The sequence below is a fragment of the Hyaena hyaena genome, unplaced genomic scaffold, assembly GCF_003009895.1.
Source record: "Hyaena hyaena isolate Hyena2069 unplaced genomic scaffold, ASM300989v1 scaffold_10, whole genome shotgun sequence".
Lineage (NCBI taxonomy): Eukaryota > Metazoa > Chordata > Mammalia > Carnivora > Hyaenidae > Hyaena > Hyaena hyaena.
Window position 1 is genome coordinate 1,297,873 of NW_024080642.1, and position 15,465 is coordinate 1,313,337.

The following is a 15,465-nucleotide window of genomic DNA, read 5'->3' on the forward strand; positions in this document are numbered from 1 at the left end:
CCCCTCCCCTCCCCTCCCCTCCCTTCCCTGTCCCTCCTCTCTCTCTCTCCTCCCTCTCCCTCCTCTCCCTCTCTCTCTCTCCCCCTCTCCTCTCTCTTCCTCCCCTCAAAGATATATAAACTTTTTAAGAAAAAGAATTTTTCAGCTCCAAAATTCCCACTGACACCTATAATGTCTATAGGCTGCAGATCATGTATTAATTTTGCACATTTGCTTTACCACCTTAACTAGATTGTAAGTTGTTGACAGAGGCAGTGTCCTTACCATTGTTTGTATTACACCTAGGGCCCCCAACACAGCAGTACTGGGTGGCATTTGTCAGTAATGTAATTATATTATCATTACTTAATACTAGGTGCTTCGAGATTTATAAAATTTCATATTACATTCTATAGGAAAGCAAAGATATTTATTCATACTTATGATCTATTCATGTGCATTTAAATGAGGTACCTTCAGAATAACAAGCAAATGGAATAATTAATCAGTAGGCACAAGAGCTATTCCCAACTGGGAAAGACAAACTTTACATTTTAACTCTGCTGCCAGAATTGAAGAACATCACTCACTCCTGGGTAATTCCTAGACTGCACCTCTGCCTGACCAGCAGGTAGCTGTTGGCATCCGTCAGCCATACAGCACTCGCTTCCATCCGCGGCTTCAACACTTAAGGCGATGGGGGCAGGGGGAGGGGAGACTCTCAGGCCTCTGTGCTCCAGTTTCCTCGTCTACGAAAGGAAAAATAGTACCTACCTCGTAGTGTGGCTGTGAGTTAATATACTCAACATACTTTGAACGGCACCCAGCACGTGGTAAACACCATGTGTTCACTATTAGTATTAACATTGGTGTCATCAGTACTAATATTATTAGCAGTTTGGGTTTGGGTTTGTATCCATTAACTATCATCACAGTTGTACCCCACACTGACTGTATTAATTTCCTGGGACTGCTGTAAAAAAAATTATCACATACTTTTGGTGACTTAAAAACACATTGATTCTCTTACAGTTCTGGAGGCTGGAAGTGTGAGATCAGTGTCCCTGGGCCCAAATCAGGGCGTGGCCAGGGCCGTGTCCTCTCTGGTGGTTATAGGGGTTGATCCGTTGCGTGCCTGTTCCTGCTTCCGGTAGCTGCCCACATTGCATGGCTCATGGCTTCCATCTCTGCATCCACAGTCACAATGCCACCTCCTCTTCTATCTTCGGCTCTCCTACTGCCTCCCTCGTAGAAAGATACCTGTGATCACATTTATGTTCCAGTTAGACAACCTAGTATAATCTACACATTTCAAGATTCTTTTTTTTTTTTTAATATTTTTATTTATTTCTAGGAGGGAGAGAGAGAGACAGCATGAGCAGGGGAGGGTCAGAGAGAGAGGGAGACACAGACTCTGAAATAGGCTCCAGGCTCTGAGCTGGCAGTCAGCACAGAGCCCGATGCGGGGCTCGAACCCACGAACCGTGAGATCATGACCTAAGCAAAAGTCAGATGCTTAACCGACTAAGCCACCCAGGCGCCCCTACACATTTCAAGATTCTTAACCACATCACATCTTTGAAGTCCTTTTTTGCCATTTGCAGTAATGTTTACAGGCTCCAGGGATTAAGAGGTAAAAATCTTTTCAATGGTGGGGGGTGGGGGGTTACACCTGGGTGGCACAGTTGGTTAAGTGTCTGACTCTTGATTTCGGCTCAGGTCGTGATCTCATTGTTTATGAGTTTGAACCCTGTAATACTTGGGATTCTCTCTCTCCCTCCTTTTTTTAAAAAAAAATTTTAATGTTTTAATGTTTATTAATGTTTAGTAACATTAATGTTTAATGTTATTTTGAGAGGGAGAGAAACAGAGCATGAGTGGGGGAGGGGCAGAGAGAGAGGGAGACACAGAATCTGAAGCAGGCTCCAGGCTGTGAGCTGTCAGCACAGAGCCCGACACAGGGCTCAAACTCCCAGTCCACAAGATCATGACCTGAGCTGAAGTTGGATGCTCAACCAACTGAGCCACCCAGGTGCCCCCGTTCTCTCCCTGCTTCTGACTCTCCCCTGCTCATACTCTCCTCTCTTTCAAAATAAATAAGTAAACATTAAAAATTAAAAAAAAAATCTTTTCAGGGGCCATTATTCAGCCTACCACATCCTTCTAAAACATAATGGCTATAACAGTCAGACTATTTCTTCCTCGTGTGTCTGAGGCTTGGCTGGCCATTCTTGGCTGATCCCACCTCAGGCCATGGGTCAAGTATAGATTGGCTCCACATGTTGGTCATTTTTCTGAAGTTAGTAGATCTCTGGGTCATGTTCTTCTTGTGGTGATGGCAAAGCTTAAGAGGTTAAGGCTGACTACACAAGCACATTTCAGCTGTTCAGCTTATATGCACTTATATCCCATGACCAAAGCAGATCATAGCAATGGGATGACCCATGGATATTAGGAGGGAAGGAGTGAATATTTGCTGTAATAATAGAAAATTGTTCTCTGTAGGTGACAGTGACTTATAGCTAAATCAGTAATACACTTATTTGGGTGGGGAAATAAAATCCAAGATTAAAAGCAAAGCTATTTATTTCATAATAAGACCATTTTCTACAGTTTTTATTTGGTAAGTCAAGGAGCTATGTCTGTGTGGCCTTACTCTGGCCAAATAAATACATTCCTTAATATGTTGATCCTAAAGGATTTGTTCCATGATTTTTTATTTAGGAGATAAACTTCTAAATACATGGAAACTCTAAGACTCTTTGGGAGTCATTTTATCAGCATGTAGTGACTCAGTGAATTCCATGGAGGTATGAAAAGAAAGCATAGATTTTTCTGCCCCTTTGGAAAAACAGAACATTTGCTGGATAGCCTCTCAAAAAGAGCTGTGAACTGGAGCAGACCCATTGGCTGCTGAATTAAAGCCAAAGCTATAATCATTATGGTATTTTTTCATGTCATCCATGGCCTGTGAACTTGACTAGGGGCTCATCAAAGTATCCAACCATGAGTTGGCTCCATATAAATAAATTGGAATCTGATTTTTGTTCATTTGAAAAACCAGCATAAAATATTTGTGTATTTGAAGTTGATAGCATTTCCCAGCCTACGGTATTTTTTTCCTCTTTCCTCTCATTCTAATAATAGAGGAATTATGTCATACCCACATGCCTTGCATGAGAAGGAACAGTAGAGTTTATGGGCTCTTAGTCTCATTGACCTCAACAGAGAGAATAAGGATATAGCGCGTCACATTTTTCTTAGTCATCTGATAAAATGCACTGACACTAAGGTGTTGACTTTGGTCGAAAGAAGGAAAATAAGGCAAAGGGGGAGTTTTTTATGAAAAGTCTTATAACTGAAATGAAGAAACTTAATTTAGAACATCTGCATTTTCATAGCTATAACACAGGCTACTTCTTCTGTAAGACATAGATGTTAAGTTTTCGGGAAATTCTTTCAATATGCAAGGAATAATCCCTACAAACCAGACTCTCACACAGCAGATTACTCACTGGCACATTGGCAGCAGTTTCTCAGGTTGTTGCTCATTTGTGCCTGTCGGCTAGATTGCTCTAGAACCATCCTTGAACTGTCGTGTCGGCCGTCAGCATTGATTGTGAAATTCCATTCAGACGCGAGACCTGCCTGGCAGCGGCCATGTATTTATTCCTTGAATGTTTCATAATTTGCTTGGTGCATATTCACAGTTACGCACCAGGATAAGCTCTTTCTTTTAAGTGAGCTCTTACACCCTAAGGTTACTGAGCTTTTCTTGGATGCAGAGCGCCTCTGGGCCTTTTTGACAGATGAGCAAGTGTTCTTTTAAATGTACACAAAAGATATTTAGTTTCTTCAACCAATAAGCATTTATTCAGCATATATACTTACTGCTGGACACTCACAGGAAATGCTGTGGTGAATAGAAATAATCTGAGTCATTGTAGAGCATATGTTCTCACTGAAGAGTAGTAAGAAAATAAGTCCATAAGTAATTACACATTGGGGACAGCCATGAAGGAAAGGAAGGGCTCGGTTGGGGCAGTCATTCAGAGGGAAAGGGAAATGTACTTTGAATAGGCTGGTAAGGGAAGACCTCACTGAGGAGGTGACATTTAGCTAAGGCCAAAAAAAAAAAAAGAGAGAAGGATGTGACCCTAGGAAGAGTGTGGGGAGAGAAGGTTCAAGCAGGGGCAGGGGGGATACATACACAGAGAGGCTGCAACAAGAAAAAGCTTAAACATCTGGAAGGCACTTTAAACAGTATCAGTATAGGGGCGCCTGGGTGGCTCAGTCGATTGAACATCTGACTTCAGCTCAGGTCACTATCTCACAGTTGGTGAGTTCGAGCCCCACATCAGGCTCGCCGCTGTCAACACAGAGCCCACTTTGGATCTTCTGTCGCCCTCTCTCTGCCCCTCCCTACTTGTGCTCTCTCAAAATTAAACAATATCAGTACAGTGTCTGTGCTCTCACTTTTTGTCACTGGTGCACATCCACTTTAAGGTTCACTGCAGCAGAGTTTTAGGTCTGTGCAGATTTTCAGCTGGAATTTAGGTTTTGCTTTTCTGGAAGGATGCCTACAGGGCAGCTATAGAAAAGTCCATGAAATATTGATCACAAGCCAGTGGAGATGAATGGGAAAAAAATTAAAAGGAGGAGGACAAGGAGGAGGTAGATTTTGATGATCCTAAAATATCTCTAAGGTTCACACACAGAAAGAGCACATTAGGCAGTCTGATGCTGGTGTTCATTTGAAAAGCAGTCTGATTTGTTCTCTGAATTCAAGATATGCTTGCTCTGACTTTGTGTGGAACTGCTCACTTCTTATAATTGATCCATAGTATATACTCTTCTCACTATACCTTATGCCTTTTTCAGTCAAATAATTTTATGAACTTGTGTGTGTCTGTGTGTATACGTATAATTATATGTATATTATATACATATAAATATTTTATTTTTAATATATATATTTCTCTCCCTCCCCCCCACCCATTACCTCCCAGTAGCTTTTTCCACCACTGTTTCAGAGGAGTCATCTTCATTTCCAATATTAACTAAAATAGTGCCTGCCCGGGTAGGAGCTGACTTAGATCCAAATAGAATATTTCTCCTGTCACAGTCATGGCTACAGCTGGTAACCCATTTTTATTTCAAAGAATCCAAAGCTTTAGTTAGCATTTCACACATCTTTAATTATGGATAATCTACTGAGATAGACACAATGTCCTGACATTCATAAAGTGATTGTAAAATAAAGGCTCTTCTCCACTTGTGATTGAGCCCCCCACCTCCCATCTCCCATAGAGTTTACATTTTAACAAAACAAAATCATTTTATAGGCACATACTTGATTTTAAAGTTGAGAAGGCCTTTCGAAGTACAGCAACAGCACAAGAATACAAAAAGACAAAGATTGATAGGTATCCGTGCGTAAGCATGTAAAATTCCAGCTTCTAAAAAAAAATGTAGAACAGTGTGTTCAGTTGCAAAAAAGAGAGAAAGTGTCATAGAAAACAAAAGAAAGTGCAATCCAAACCAGCATAGAATTTGTAACAGGAATTTGGTGACAAGCCTCCCTTGCACCTGCAATTGGATCATCTTCATTCTAAGTGTGGCTCCCCCTAGTGGTTGCAAGATGGCTGCTAATAATTTCAGCAACCACATTTTCTCCATGGTCAAGGAGAGTCACTTTCAGAAAGAAGTCCTTGGATGTTTTCTCAAAAAAGTGAGAAATTTCCTTCCTCAGAACCACTTGTCCAAATCCTTCTTGTGTTTTATTCACTTGACCCAATAACCATGGTCAGGAGATGGTAAAGGGCAAAATGCTAAGAAATCTTTGCAAATGTAATAAAAAGTTGGCTTATTTCATATATAAAAAGCCTTTACAAATCATTATGTAAAATTATAAGTATGTGATGGGCAAAAAAGGAATGAGGAGATATTTCACAAAAGAAAACTTCAAATAGCTCATGAATTTTAAAAAGTTGAATAGCACTAATAATTTCATCATAGCAACAATGTATTATCAGTTCAGTCAATTCTTTTTAACTGTTCACATGGTAGAGTTTGGAAATGGGAACTTTAATATGTGGTAGGTGAAAACAGCGACAATTCTGTGTCTAGAACCTCATCGTAAATCATTCATGTACATGAATTTAGGTATGATGATACCACTAAAATGGTATTTATGATTGCCAAAAAAAGAAAGAAAATACCCTGGGGCGCCTAGGTGGCTCAGTTAGTGAAGCATCCAACTCTTGATTTCAGCTCAGGTTGTGATCCCAGTGGTGTGGGATCAACCCCACATCGGAGTCTGCACCGACAGCATGGAGACTGCTTACAATTCTCACGCTCCCTCTCTCTCTGCCCCTCCCCAGCTTGCTCTCTCTCTCTCTTTCAAAGTAAATAATCTTTTAATAGAAAACACCAAAAATATCTTCTAGCAGAGTACCGGTTAACTGAACCATATACATCTGTCTGACTGCGTACCATCAGTCAGGTCATTCAGAATCACATTACAGGAGGCTTTTTGATCACATGGGAAAATGTACCTGGTGTATCCAATAAAAGCCATTCTAGAGCATTTTATGATTATTATGTGACCTTAATTTTGTATAAAATATATATTTAATCATAAAAGAAAGTGAGTCCCTTTCACTACCTAAAACTGAAGCAACAAAACAGAAAAACCACTTCTGGATAGCAGTGTACCATAAACAGAATCCGAAGGTCACCGGCTGGAAAGAGATTTAAAACACCAGTGACAAAAGGATCATCCCTTTCATTTATAAGGAGCTCATATAAGTCAATAAAAAAGACAACTGAAAGAAAATGGATTAAAAAGAATAGAAATACACAGTTACAAAAGAGAATTACCAGTGATGGATAAAAATATGAACTTATTTGAGGTGCCTGGGTGGCTCAGACAGTTGAGCATCTGACTCTTGATGTCAGCTCAGGTCTTGATCTCAGGGCCATGAGTTGAAGCCCTGCATTGGGCTTCATGCTGGGTGTGAAGCCTACTTTAAAAAGACATATTATGCTAAGCAAAATAAGTCTGAGAAAGACAGATCTCACATGATTTTACTCATGTGGAATTTGAGAAACTTAACAGATGATCATAGGGGAAGGGAAGGAAAAACAAGATAAAAACAGGAGGCAAACCATAAGAGACTCAAACACAGAACAATCTGAGGGTTGATGGGGGTGGGGAAAATGGGCGATGAGCACTAAGGAGTGTACCTGTTGGGCTGAGCACTGGATGTTATATGTAAGTGATGAATCACTGGATTCTACTCTGTATGTTACTACATACTGTATGTTAACTAACTTGAGAATAAGTACATATATGTGTGTGTATTATTTTTTAATAGATTCTAGAGAAGATAGTTGAAAAATTAATCACATTCCTACTGACATCAATTTTTAATCTGTTGTTGGTACATAACTAAGAAACTTCACTTTTCAATATTGTATTATAAAACAATTTGGGGAAAGAAATAGGTAGTAGGAGTTTTTATGCTTATAAGTACAAGGTTATGTTTCTAGTAGGATTTTCAGTAATAATGATAGGTACAGCTACATGGGCAAATGTAAAACCTCAACATCACTGAGCACATCTAGCATTTTACTTTACATCTTTCTCTAAATAGTAACATCTCTTTCTGTATCACCACAGCATTATTCTAGCATGAACTACTTACTAATTTGATCCCATGTATCACCCACTATTGTAAATTATGCATTCAATGTCATTGTATTGGGAGGGGGACAGTAATTGAGTTATGGCCAGTAATGGTATTCATAGTTCCTTAGTCCTATTATGTTCAACTTGTGTAAACTTGAACTGTCAAAAAAAGTATCTGTCCTTGTTAAGTGTTCATTTTCTTATCCTGCTATTCCCCCTTACACTAAGTACAGTCTAAGACAGGAAGATGAAAAGAGGAAGCATATTTAACGTTTACCCTAAATATTCCAAGGGCCCTTATCCAGATTATTCCCTTTCCTCAAGAAACATCTTTACCCAATATCCCTGTCATGGTGAGCACTAGTAACTGATGGCATGCTGGGACACGGGGATACATTGAGGAGCACTGGTCTAAACACAACCCTACTAGCACCATCTTACATTGCCTACAACCAGAGCCAAGCTACTAGCAAGAGCTGTGAATGTGGATTGCCTTCCTCTGTAGAAACAGAGATCTCAGGTCTGGAAAATGATGGTTCGCCGTGTCAAGCATTTGCCAACAGAAATACGTTAATGTATGACTTAAAGAAACTTAAGTCAAATATATGCCTTGTGGTTTTTTTATGGTGAATTATTAGAGAAACTAAAGGAGTGCTTTTTAAATACCTATTTTTTTAAGTTTATTTATTTTAAGAAAGAGCAAGAGAGCAAGAGAGAGAGCGAGAGAGCAAGCATGTGAGCAGGGCAGGGGCAGAAAGAGAGGGAGAGAGAATCCCAAGCAGGCTCTGTGCTGTAAGCACAACTCAGGGCTTGAACCCAATAACCATGAAATCAGGACCTGAGCCAAAATCAAGAGTTTGATGCTTAACCGACTGAGCCACCTAGGCACCCCTTAAATACCTATTTTTAATGTATGTCAAGTGTCTAGCACAAAGCCTGGCACATAATAGTAAAATAATGTCTTCTCTCCCTTCCCTTATGGGTAGTAACAGTAAACCGAGGGAACCAAAGATCGTGGTTGTCAGTTCCATGTGTACTTTGGATTGGAAAGAACCTTTGAAATAAGTTTCTTAAATTTTTCTCATTATCAGTAACTAACAATACTAGTGCTTGTTTTTATAAGTTAGCTAATGCAACATCCTCACTTTTCAGGTGAAGAACCTGAAGTCTACAAAATTTGACTGCATAATTCACCCAGTAGTCCAGGGGAATGCTGGCCTCCTGGTCACCCCCAGACTGTGCTAGCCAGGGAGCTGTCCCTCTGGGCAGTGCTGGACTTCTTGTAAAAGTCTCACTGTGACTGAGGATTCACGCTTTGTTACATGACTAGATCTTAATTTTTAAGGAATTAGTTGTAGTTGTTTTCCAGGGATTTCATGGGCATTTTGGTTTTTCTAAGATATCATGGGTGTCTGCCCTGTCTTCCTCCATATTCCCTACGGATACTACACGTACAGTAGGACTTTAGGAAATTCTTGTAGAATGAACCAATGCTCAAAATAATGCTGTGCCAAAGCAGCATATTTTGGGATGGCTTATCTTGACTCCCTTCCAAATGAGTGAGTAATCTGTATACAAAGGATTCTGTCGTCAAATATGTTTTTTAACTTCTGTTGAACAAAGTTAAAATAGATTTATTTACATGAAACTTTTCAGAGCTTTTAATATGCTAAATGTGCATCATGACTTTCCCCAAGAAATTACAGTTTGCAGCTTTCCTGAATTTAATGAAAATGGAGCTCTTTTTCAGAGAGCATTTCAAAGGCCCTGTGTCCCAGAATTCACTTTTGGAACTCTATAGAAAAGAATGTTAGGATGAACCTTTGGCAAGTCCTTTCAAATATCAGTTATTATCTGAGTTTTTGCATGATCTAGGGAACCATTCAAACTTGAGATCATTTGCAAGCATCTGAAAGCAAAGGTCTACTGGGTTACTTTTTTAAGGAGTTCTGCATGTTTTAAATACTAAACATAAAGGAAGAAAAGTCGGGTCATTTGTGACACAAGGTAAAAGTCCAACTTGTACCCTGTCAGTATTAGATGGAGGTAGATCTGGGGGTGGACAAGGCAGTGGACATCTCAGACAAAGCTGAAACATCCCTAAGACACCGTGTCAGATCTGTTCACATGCCCACATACGTGACCAACCATATTGTTCCCTGTCAAAGAGCAGATTTGAGAGACCCTTGACCTCAGAGATTTTGAAGGTGAATTATCAATTTTGTACGTCCTCTTTCAAGAAAACAAAGTCAAACCAGAGAGAGCAATCACTTCAGTACAGTGCCACATAGTGTTTACCTTTGAACAGGATTGAATCCTGAAAGACCCAACAGAACTATTTAATCCATTAGCTGGAGTAATTTTAATTGTCTTCAAAATAATTGCATTTGGAGCTTTGATAGAGTTAATGCTCAGTTGGTCTTCTGACACTAATTGACCAAGAGGTTCAGTTGCTTCTTGAAGTTACAGTTTACAAGTAGGCTGTCAGATCGTGGTATCATCATAGTAAAGAAGTGATTAGCAGGCAATAGTTGTGTACACTGCAGAATTACAAGGCTACCATTAGCCAGATCCATTCTGGATGAGGCCACATATAAAGGGTATGAGTCCTAAATGAAGGTTTACAAGTCAACTGACTTTGCAAGTTAATGTACCAGACCAAGGTAAAGCAGCTGAGGGATGGTAAAGTATACTCCATCAGGCATACACAACCCATACACAACCCACACTCAACTAAGTTCATCAGGACAGCTTATAATGATCAGACTCATATCTTCCTTCCTTCCTCCCTCCCTCCCTCCCTTCTTTCCTTCTTTCTTTCTTTCTTTCTTTCTTTCTTTCTTTCTTTCTTTCTTTCTTTCTTTCTTTCCTTCTTTCTTTCTTTCCTTCTTTCTTTTCTCTTCATTTTACTGGTTTTACTTTGTTTACTGACTAAAGTCTTGGTTATTTTATTACTTCTTAATTTCCCCTTATATCCTCGAGAAGCTATTAATTTATCTATAAAAATAAGGAATTTTGTATCTAAATATAAGCTCAGAACCTACAAATTTATCCACTCAGTCTTATTTTCTTTTTGTTACATACTAACCTGCTCTTCTGGCAAAAACATTGGCACTGTCACTTTATAAATAGTACCTCAAGTCTTTATTCATCTTGTCCCTCATAGAATATTTGAGTTGAAGAGGAATAACTTGGAAAGATGTTACTTTCTTTGAGTCTTTTTTTAAAAAATAACTCCTAGAAGAGGTCATGCCTTCATTAATCAATCATGAAATATCCCCAGTAGGATGCAACCATCATACTCTACAGTAGTTCCTCGTTGTCCACAGGGGATACATTTCAGTACCCCTAGTGGATGCCTGAAACCACAAATAGTACTGAACCCTATACATACTGTGTTTTTTCCCATATGTACATACCTATGATAAAGTTTAATTTATCAAAGAGTACAGTAAGAGATTAACAACCATAACTAATAATAGAGCAATTTTAACAATATATTATAATAAAAGTTACGTGAATGTGGACTCTCTTTCAAAATCTTATTGTACTGTACTCACCCTTTTTCTTATGATGATGTGAGGTGATAAGTTGCCCATGTGATGAGATGAAGTAAAGTGAATGACATTGGCCTTGTGATGCAGCATTTAGCTACTATTGACTTTCTGGTGATACCTCAGGAGTATCATCTGCTTCCACAACGTGGTTGACTGTAGGCAACTGAAAATGCAGAAAGCAAAACCATGGACAAGGGAGGTGGGGACGGGTGGCGGTGACTACTGTAATTTGATAGGAATGTGGAAAGATTTTCTGAATTTTACAGTTTGCTTATAGTTACCTAAATAAATTCTTCTCTCCAACTCTTTAACAATCATAAACTGTCATAACTCTGCCAAAATAACTACCTGGGGGAACTTAAGTTAGAAACATAGGAAAGATACTTCTCCCAAAAGTTGTCCCTAGGCATGGAGGGCCCAGGGAGCTGAGATTTTGAAGGGTTCTGGTTGTGGAAACCAAGAGAATATCCAATTCAGAGCACTAGGGAACTGTTTGAGAACAGGACAGAAAGGGTCTAACCCTCATGAGGACTAGAAAACAAAAATAGAAAAACAAAACACAGAGAACCGGGGGAAAAAAAATTAAAAAAGGATGGAAAGCTGACCTGTGTTTATTTCTGAGACTAAACTGAAGATATGTAATTGACCTACTTCTTAATAGAGCATAACCTAGAATCCTACATCTTTTGCAAAATGAATATTGTACTTTAATGACAGCCAGATGTTGCTTTGAAATGCCTGACCACTGAGGAAGTATGCACCAGAGGAAAGCATGGTAGAACTAAGATGGCATTATAAAAACATCTGTTTAAACATGACAGATTGTATTTATATCCACTCCCTCTCAAACCCCCTAAATGAGCAGTAAGGGATAAAAATGGTAGAAACCCACAAGGACAGATAGAACCATTGTAGCAACAACAGCAGACAAGGGCAACAACAGCAACATAATTTTGGAAGTAGGTGGATGTGTGGTTAGTCCCCCAAGCAGGTGGAGAACATCTAAGTGCCTGCAGAGAAGAAGGCAGATGGGGAAGCCGATTTACCCAGCCACAGGGCTATAGAAAATCCAGGAGTAGGAAGGGCCAAGTACCTCTGAAGGTAGTTATAAGGGGGAGAGCTGAAGGAGGAGGTTGGTTAACAATCTGTATAAAAAGCAAAATAAAGGTCTCCTCCCAGACCTCACAAAGCCAGGTGACTACCTCAGTCTCATTCTGGTAGAAGCAGCTTACTTTGAAGAAGCTCTGGACTCTAGGGAACACCAAGCACAGTGGAGGACAGGGGTCAGGCACCGTATCAAAACCAAGAAAATTAAGTGAAAATCTGGATACTAAAAATTCCTGCCCACCCCCCCCCCATGCCTCTTTACTCAGAATTCTGACAGTAAAGAGGAAAAACACACATAGTGAAGGGGAATTCTGGAGTTCCCATAATTACTTTATGTATTAAAGCACCCCCACTCGTAAAGCACATACACAGATTTTTCTAGTGGCATTCGGTAATGGATGGCTGAAGATCCCCAGACATTTGGACATTTGAGGAAGGCCTCTAGCACAAAAGGCTGAAACCAAGATAAATGGGAGAAGAAGGGATTTAGAAGTAATACAAAATGCAGGGAGCAGTGCAAAAAGTAAAACCATGATTTATATCCTCAGAGAGGAAAAATGAGATGCTGCTTTTGTTACACAAGAGCAATGTGCTTTTAAAAGAAATATTTGGAGAACACAGACGAGCTCTTGAAAATGGAAAACATGACAGACAAAATGAAAGATTTAGTATGAGGCTTGGAAGATGAAGGTGAAAGCATTCATTCACTCAGCAGATACTCTTGAGTGGCTACCGTGTCCTTGACATTATTCTAGGCAGTGGCATATGGTCTGTGAGCAAAAAAGACAAAGAGCCCTTGGCCTGGTAGAACTTACATTCCAATAGGAGGAGAGTGTAAACAGTGCAATAATACATGAGTTACATGCTGTGTTACAAAGTGTCAAGTGCTAGGGGCGCCTGGGTGGCTTAGTCGGTTAAGCGTCCGACTTTCGCTTAGGTCATGATCTCACGGTTCATGGGTTCGAGCCCCGCGTCGGGCTCTGTGCTGACTGCCAGCTAGGAGCCTGGAGCCTGTTTCAGTCTGTGACTCCCTCTCTCTCTGACCCTCCCCTGCTCATGCTGTCTCTCTCTCTCTCTCTCTCCTAGAAATAAATAAAACATTAAAAAAAATTTTTTTAATTTCCTTTAAAAAAAAAAAAAAAGAGGGTGCTGGCCTGTTCGAGGGGGGTTGGGGAGGTGGGGGTGGAGAGAGAGGTGGGGGTGGGAGGTCAGGGGTGGGGGGGGTGGCAAGGTTGCTGGAGTGAATGGGGTGGGGGATGGCCTGTGCGCAAGGGGATTGTGCCAGGGTGGCTGGAGTTGGGGGTGGTGGCTGGAGTTCGGTGGGGGAGGTAACGGCACCAGAGAACGCAGAGCCTTGTATGTTAGTGTGGGGGCTCCTCAGGGAACTACAGAGTGGTAGCAAGTGGCAGTTTTAAGCAGAGAAGTGACAGGATCTGATTTTGCTCTTGGAAGGATCACTCTGGGTACTGTGTGGGCAGAATCGACTACAGGGGGTTAAAGTACACGGAGAGGAATTGGATTCACTCAATAGCAGGGATGTATCCCCTGTTCTCTAATGGTCTCTCTTTGTACCTCGGCTGTTCCCTCTGAGTCAGCCTCTCTGTTTGCCTCTGTCCTTTTTCCTACCTAAGAAATAGCTTGCTGGCCCTCTCCTCTGTCAGTCTGCCCTCTGCTTTGTATCTCCTGATTAACTTTCCCTCCCAGATCCCATTGTGTCTCCTTCAGCTTTCAGCTTCCAACATATCCTAAAACACATAGTATCTGGTTGGTTCCTCTTTAAGGTTAATAGTGTTTTAACAAGGGCCCCTTTGGCTCCCTTGTTTTTTTGTTAGACATGCAAATAAGCATTGAATATTTGCTTATTGAATATAACATTTAATTCTCCGTTTTCTGACATTTCATCATGAGGCAAAGTCCTCTACAGGCACACGCTTTATATGACTCTTGAAAAACCCTTGGGGGCCTGGGCGGCTCAGTCGGTTGAGTGGCTGACTTCGGCTCAGGTCATGATCTCATGGCTCATAGTTTCGAGCCCCGCGTCAGACTCTGTGCTGACAGCTCAGAGCCTGGAGACTGCGTCGGATTCTGTGTCACCCTCTCTCTCTGACCCTCCCCTGCTCACACTGTCTCTCTCTCTCTCTCTCTCTCAGAAATAAACAAACATTAAAAACTTAAAAAAGAAGTAGCAGTTTAAGCTGCTTTAAACAAAGATGGAAGTGGAAAAATCAGCAACCCTCCCCTACACAGACTCACAAACTCTTATGGGAACATATCTGTTGCAACCAAATATGCTTAGATTATAAGGAAAAATACATGAATGATTTTTTGCACATAGTCTTTTGCCTCTATAGTTTTTCAATGCTACTTTTTCTCCGAGTTAAAAAAAACTAAAGCCTAAGGGACTTCTGATAAAGTTGGTAACATACCCACAGGCTCACAAAACTTCCTTTCAAATTTGCTGAAATTAACAAAAATGTAAAAATTCCAAAGAACATGCCATGAACCCCCAAATCAAGAAAAGATCCCAGCTGCATACCATAAACTGAGAAGTGTCACCCAGAAGAAGAAAAGGTGGACCAAACTGAATGAAGGTACTAAAAAAAAAATCAATATATTCTTCAAAGAGAAGAATGGAACATGGAAAAGTACAAGGAGGAAATTCTGAAAAGTCTCACTGCTTTTGACAGTGCCGGCATTGTGTATAAAGGTATGCCAGAGGGAAGGCTTGGAATAATCCACACCCTCCCCCTGGGGACCCCTTCTTACATCAAGAAGACATTTTCCCTCAGGCAAGAAGAGTCCAGAAGGTTTACCATCCTTCCTTGCCTCTGATATATCAATAAGTGGGCAAAGAATAGGGGAAGCACCTGCTAGGAATAATATTAGGGCTGAATCAAGAGAAAGCTTCACAAGACATGGAAAAAAAGGATAAGCCGTCCTCATTTGAGCCAGAAGACTGCAAGACACCCCAGACTCCCTGAAGCAAACTTCTGGTGCATTTCTTTTTTTTTTTCCCTTGGTTTTTTGTTTTTTTTTTTTTTTTAATGTTTGTTTATTTTGAGAGAGAGAGAGAGACCAGAGCATGAGCAGGAGAGGGGCAGAGAGAGGGAGACACAGAATCTGAAGCAG

At 40.5% G+C, this 15,465-nt stretch overlaps 1 protein-coding gene and 1 long non-coding RNA gene across 2 annotated transcripts in view; one reads left to right on the top strand and one right to left on the bottom strand.

Annotated features, from left to right (window-relative positions):
- Positions 1-15,465, top strand: part of MYO1D (myosin ID) — a 351,929-nt gene that overhangs the window by 176,021 nt on the left and 160,443 nt on the right. The gene's annotated exons all lie outside the window — the stretch shown is intronic.
- LOC120245070 overlaps positions 106-15,465 on the bottom strand; it is an 85,575-nt gene continuing 70,215 nt past the window's right edge. The window contains exons 5-8 of the long non-coding RNA XR_005531703.1: positions 11,233-11,392; positions 5,333-5,438; positions 3,495-3,892; positions 106-1,239 (exon numbers count right to left, since the gene is read on the bottom strand). This is a non-coding gene — a long non-coding RNA (uncharacterized LOC120245070). The remainder of the gene's footprint in view (positions 1,240-3,494; positions 3,893-5,332; positions 5,439-11,232; positions 11,393-15,465) is intronic.